Source organism: Phaseolus vulgaris, chromosome 9 (assembly GCF_000499845.2).
Source record: "Phaseolus vulgaris cultivar G19833 chromosome 9, P. vulgaris v2.0, whole genome shotgun sequence".
Lineage (NCBI taxonomy): Eukaryota > Viridiplantae > Streptophyta > Magnoliopsida > Fabales > Fabaceae > Phaseolus > Phaseolus vulgaris.
This window is the reverse complement of record NC_023751.2, coordinates 17,809,359-17,816,692: the sequence shown is the minus strand read 5'-3', so window position 1 is coordinate 17,816,692 and position 7,334 is coordinate 17,809,359.

Sequence of the window (7,334 nt, the reverse complement as noted above, 5' to 3'; positions counted from 1 at the left end):
AATATACTTATGTTCATAGATCTTTATTGTCAATTAAATAATTCAGAATTATATAATATATAAATGTGTTCACGTGTCTTATATTTTAGATATTATATATATTTTTATATCTGTGTCAGTGCCATATATTTTCTTATTTTATTTGTCATTTTTCTTGTGAGAATTTGAACTTATCCTCTCTTTTTTTCTCTCTGAAACTACCAAGTAACGCTCTGCATAAGTGGGTGGTGACGACGCAACACGGTGGTACGTGCTCAACGTTCTGCAGAGCAAAGAAACAAATGAGAATCGACGAATGCAATTCAGTGAGAGCGCCTTCTCGAAGCTTTTCGTGATCAATGGCGGCGACCAAGAGAGAAGGGATTCGAATTGACAGAGAGAGATTAAAACACACTTTTCTATTAAGATTTTATTTTATTTAAAAATATTAAAGTGAGGTTTTAAAACTCTTTGCAAATGGTGTGATTGTTTCAACTTCCTAAAATGAATGAAAATAAAATAACTAAACTAAATATTTTAATAATTAGACAATAAATAATTAATGAATTAAATATAATTTTTCATCTCTTAACATAAAATTAATTTTTGTCTTTTAGTCTAGACTTTAAACTTTTTAAATATTTAATGCTTATAATCTAAATTTTAGATCTTTTAAATATTTATAATAATTAAATATTTTATTAATATGTTTAATTTACATAAAAACGAATTTTCAATAATAAATTATATTATAATATTATAACAATTACATAAAATATTTTAATATCATAATTTTACTGAAAATCTATTATGCATTTTAAAGATTAAAAACATATTTAACTTATAAATAATTTATCATATAATTAATAAAATATTATTTAAATAAAAAGAAATTTAAATTTAAAAAATTCATGAAAATGTTTTATTATTTTATAAAAGTTGAAATTTTATGAATAAAATATTCTGCGTACTCTACTTTCTGTTGCATTTGGGATTTTTTTTTTCTTTTTCTCTTTTCAATAAAAGTGTCAGTTTATATTTATAATTATTTAATGGTATTTTATATAAATATTTAAAATTATGCAATATTTATTTTCATAAAAAATAATATATTAAATTTTCATTGATTTTTTTTGTATATAGTACAAAAAAATTATCATATCCAAACTAAAAAATTAGTAAAGAAAAAATTAAACAAAAGTAGTTCAGATAACAATAAAAAATGTCAAATTGTTTGAAAATCGAAATTTCCCATCAAACACGTAACGTAAGAGTTAGATTTCTAAAAGTAAGTCGATCTATCTTTTTTTATTCTTGATTTTGGTAGCATCAATTTGACTCTGGAAACCTTTTGTAGGCGTTTTTTAAGGGCCAAAGAGGAGTTTCGCATTCTCAGTGCTAGCAAATGGTTGTATAGGAATCCCAACAAGTGAATTACGATAGTATTGGCCCCTCAATTAACTTTTCAAAAGATTTAACGTTGAATTAAGAACATTGTGTAACTTTAGTATTCATGCTTCTATATCTATTCTCAAATTAAGTTGTTCGTATAAATATTATATCTTTGCGTAGATTGTATTTGTCTAAGGTAATTGTTTGAAAAACATTTATTTCTTGTCTCTTCTTTCTTATTCTTTTTTTTTTTTTTTACGTTTTCCTTGTGTTTATGGATTGTTTTCTTGTGTTTCTAGGATTTCGTTGTGTTTGTGTTTTTTCTGTGTTTTTTGCCTTCCTTTTTAATGCTAAGATATAGTGTTAAGGGAAACACCCATATATAGAAAAAGTAAGGACTTTTTGCAACCTTCAAGCAACAAGCAAGATAATAGAAAAAATTGTAGTGGTAGAAACATGTGGGTACGATGTTCTGATAAAAAAAATGTGGGTACGATGAACCCATTTGCAAGGGTTAAATGATTAATCTGGGGTGGGGGTCAATTTTATTTCTTTATGATATTGTTTTCATAAAATTTGGTTTGCATCTTTGTTTAGGTCTTTTTGAGAAGAAAAATTTAGCTGTGATGAATGTTGCAACTCCAAGTCAATTAATTAAACCTTGGATGAAAAGATACTAAGGTCATACCTACTCAGTGGTTCAAACAAAAAAAGGTAAGAAAAGATGTGGCTCAAGTGACAAAAATCCTAGTGGACTCGTTGGTCAGATGGGCAAGGCCTAAAAGTTGAGATGGTTATGGAAAAAACTGGATATATGAAAATGAGCTGAAAGTGGTTCTAAGTTTGGTGAAATTCACACCATGTGTTGTGTTCAAAGGTGATGATTTTGCTTATTTTTGCGGAAAGTGAAGCAACTTCATGGTGTTGACATCCTTTAAGACCTCCTGTTTTGAGGCATTAAATAGGGTATAATCAAAATCCAACATCAAATGCCTCATTGGTTAAGGTTAATACCTTCCTTTAGGTTGCTTTTAGTAATGAGTCTCCCGTTTTTGGTGGTCCAAATCATGTTGGTGACCACAAATATGAGTCTTTTCTGCTGGCACATATTTAAGTCCTTCATTGACCTTTTCGTAGGTGATAACTTCCTCAACTTTGATATATGAGAAGCTTGAGAGCGTTCCTCTGTCAATTGTCTCTGTCTTTCATTGTACAAAAGATTCACTAAATGGGTTTGCTCAGAATCGCTTCACAAAAGCATTCACCAACATCTCCTTCTTGATGTTGAGGAATCTTAACTGTAATGCGGTAGAATCTAGTCATGTAGTCCTTTAATGGTTCACCACTTTGTTGTTTGACGTCAAACAAATCTCCTATCTTAGGATATTTTACTTTTCTTATGAAAAATTGAGCAACAAACAAGCTAAATTTTTTTGAAAGGAGATATGTGCCTATCAAGTAAATCGCTAAACCAATCTAGCGTAGTTTCAAATAGGATACCCATGAACAAGTTGCACCTCACAACGTCCAACATATTTGCTTATAAGGCTATGAGGTGGTTTGCAGGGTCTTCTGATCCTGTAAACGGATTGAGTTTTAGAACCATATAATGAGTAAGATGGGCTCGTCGTGATCTAGTGAGAGAGAGGATATAAATCTCATTCAAAGAAACCTAGGTAAAAAATTAGGTCTCCTTTGGTGGGATATTTAGGCTTTCAAGCCCTATCACAATTCATCATTCGTGCATTAGAACTGGTCGTGAGCTCTTAAGCTGTGTTTGCATTAAGGACGAGATGTCTCATATTTGAGAGAGTGAATTTATGAGAATGTAAGAGAAAAGTGTGGAGAAAATGATGATGTTTAGAAGTGGATGTGTAAAGAAAGTTTATGAGAGTTTGGGAGTTATTTGATGATTTTGAGAAAATTTTGAATTGGTTTTAAAGGTATAAAATATTACTTTACAAATTTATCCTTACTTATTAAAAAAAATTAATAATGATATGAAATTTTTTTGTTTAAAACATATTCATAAATTTAAAAATTATAATTAGAAAAAATAAATATATATTAAATGTAAATAAGTATAATTTAAAAATTATAATTAAAAAAATGTCTTCAACAAATTAAATAAAAATAGGGACTTGAGTTAATTTCTTAAAATATTAAAGATGTATTATAAAACTCAAAAATAAATCAAATATTATATAAATAAATAAAAATATATTTTTTTAATATTAAAAATCGTGTAATAATGAAAAATAAAAAATATTAAAAAAAATATAAGATAACTAACAATAAAAAAGAATATCATAACAAATTATAATTAAATAAATTATAACTCATAAACATAATAATTATACACAAAAATATATTAATATAAACACAACAAAAAAACTAAATAAAAACATAAATTCAAGTAATTTCTTAAAATATTTAACATATATTATAAAATTAGAAAATAAATCACATATTATATAAATAAATAAAAAATACTATTTTTTTAATATTAAAAAATCTTGTAGTAATGGAAAATAAAAAATACTATAACAGTAGAAATGAGGGTAAATTCGGAAATGATACATGCTGATGTAGCTTTTCCTTTACATCTCTACATTTTGAAAAGAGAGGGTATTTACTATTCACATATATTTTCTCATTCTCTTCCCCACAAAATCCGAGATCCAAATAGTTGATATGTCTCTGCAAGCAAAGAGGTTTCAAAGATACCAGGCGACCAAGTGAAAGTGAACAACCCCGAGCAAATCTTATAGAGAGCGTACCGGCCGGAGATTGATTGAAAAGGCAGCCGCCCCTCCCCCCGCCTACCTACTTGTGCTCGTAGCTCGATCGGAGGTTAAGAGTGTGGTCCGGCGGAAAAACAGAAGTCGTCCGTATCAAGTGATACGTGAATTGCTAACATACATCCAGAGAAGCAAACAGACCCTTAGGACATCTTTGACCCAACTACAAGAGTCCTTAAATTATTGTGTAAAACCACAACCATTATATAAATAATTGTTATTTAATTAGAAATTGGGAGTATATTTTTTTTAATAAGATTTTTTTAGAGAGAATATTAATCATAATATAATTTCATAGATATAAATGTATGTCAACATTTTATGTCTTTATAATTATTCATAATATATGACAAAAAATAGTTTTGTACAATAATAAAAGTTTTACATCAGAATGGATTACTAACTATATATTTTATATAGCATAAGGATATTAAAATTAAATTCTTCATGAATTAACATTCTAAAAAATAGTTTCCGAATTTTTCCTAAACTTTTACTGAGCAAATTCTATTTCTACTCATACGACATATTCATATGAAAGAAAAACAAGAAAAAGAGTAAAATCTTTGTAAACCTTAAATATCAATATTAATAAACTTAACGTACAATACACATAATGGGTGCCTATGACTTGACTTACAATCATAAGACTCATTCTCACTTAACCAAACATATGAATCTATATTCCACTTCTGATGATCTATTATGAACATAAAAAGTTACTTGGGAAGTGATTAAGTGGTTGAGTATTTATGATTAAAAACATCAATATAATCATATTTATTTTTCTCGAGAATATTAGTCATTTATGAACCAATAAAAGACATATATACTTAATTCCTAACCTTGATAATATTGACCAAATATCGAAGTTCCAAGTTTGACCTGTGAATATCCTAGTTCTTGAGGTTATTCTATACTATCCAAATATTCGTCTAATTGATAAATACTTCCTTAGGTTCCATTATGGTTCTTGTCTTTCATCTTGTAGTGTACCAAATCTTGACTTCTCAAACACACACTCATACATTAGTTTGTTATCAACTCATTACAATGAAATTTAAAACTCTTTCTTGACAAACACACTCTTAACATTTTCAATGATCATATAATGTAATGACTATTAAAACATGCCATATTTGTCTTAACTAATAATTTGTCCACGTAATTTAAATAGATACAAAAAAAATATAAAAATAATAATAAAACATATAAATAACTTTCTTTTATCCAAATTCATTAAAAATATTTATTTTACTTTATTTTTATTATTATTAATATATATATATATATATCTTCAAATTATAAGATAATTGATTACATATATAAATAAAGAGAAGAGCGTAAAAACTTATCTTCATCCTTCAATTATACATTAAAAAACTAATTTTACTGATAACATGTACAAAGTACAACGAGAAAATATAACTTACGTCATACTTAAAAGTGACTTGATATATACTAGGTACACACTTTTAGGCTTTGTTTGCTTCCATGGATGTACTGTTCACAAGGAAAGAAGTGAGAGGATATCAATGGTTTGGATCCAAGGTGAAGAAGATATACATGTGAACCGTAAATATTTCCTCCCCTCAAAATGAAAAGATGTGAAGGGAAAGCCACATCAGCATGTGCTATTTTTGAATTTACCCTCAATAATCTACAAGGGTTTTTAATATTAAAAAAAGTATCTTTTTATTTATATAAGATATGATTATTTTTTTCTAATTTTATAGTATATATTTAATATTTTAAAAAATTATTTGAAGTTTTCTTTTTATTTAATTTGTTACTACGTTTATATTAATATTTTTTTTTATAATTATTATGTTTACGAGTTTGTAATTTATTTGATAATAGTTTTTTATGAAATTATTTTCTATTGTTAATTATGTTATATTTTTTTTAGTATTTTTTTAATTTTTTATTACTATATGGTTTTAATAATAAAAAATATTATCTTTTATTTATATAACATCTAATTTATTTTCTAATTTTATAATGCAGGTTTAATATTTTAAGAAATTATTTGAAATTTTATTTTTATTTAATTTTTTTAATATATTTTTTTAATTATAATTTTTAAATTATATCTATTTATATTTAATATCTATTTATTTTTTAATTTTAATTTTAAATTTACAAAATATGTAAAAGTTGTTTATTTTTAAATAAAAATAATTCATTTTATTATTAAAAAAATTTAATAGGCAACGATAAATTTGTAAAGTTACATTTAACAATTTAATAAAAAATAAACTCACTCACAACAATCATAGCATTCACAAACTCTCATAAATTTTCCTCACACATCAACTCTAACGTACCCAAAGAGTCTCACTTTCTTCAGACTTTCTTCTTACATCCTCACACATCCATTCTCTCAAATCTTCACACATCCATTCTCTCAAATCTTCACACATCCACTCCTCAATCCAAACACAAACACACACTTAGGAGTACCTTTAATATATAATATTAAAGTTAGGGAGTATTTAGAATTTAATAAATCTAATTTTATGAAATTAAAATTGTTTGCATAGATAATTTATAATAAATTTATTTAAATTTGCCTTTTAGAAAGATTTATATTTATAATTTTATTTGAATTATAATTTAAAATTAATTTTTTATTTACGTTAATATTCAAAAATTTATTTACGTTAGTATTCAAAAAATTAATTTTAAATATTTTTATAAATCTAAAAATTTCTATGAATGTAAATAAATAAAAAATAATTCACACAAATATTTTTCATATAAATACCTAATAGCTAACAGGATATATTTTCTGACACTACAAGTATAAGTCCTACCCTTACCCATCCCATTGCCATAAGTAAATTATGACCACGATAATCATACATAAAATCTGTTAAAATAAATTACTTCATATTTTTTTTAAACAATATAAATTTATATGAATTACAGATAATATATACACAAATTTTAAAAATAAATTTACATAAAAGAACATTTTACCAATTAATTTACGTTGTGAACTTACGAAGAACTAATTTCTCTTTTTATATATTAAAACTTGTCATGTAGTTTGTGATGCTACAATTGTTGAAACCATCCCAAAATATTCTGGTCACACCATACCCCAGCCATCTTTGTCACATATTAGAGAAATCATCATTAAATAATTTTGTCTACGGA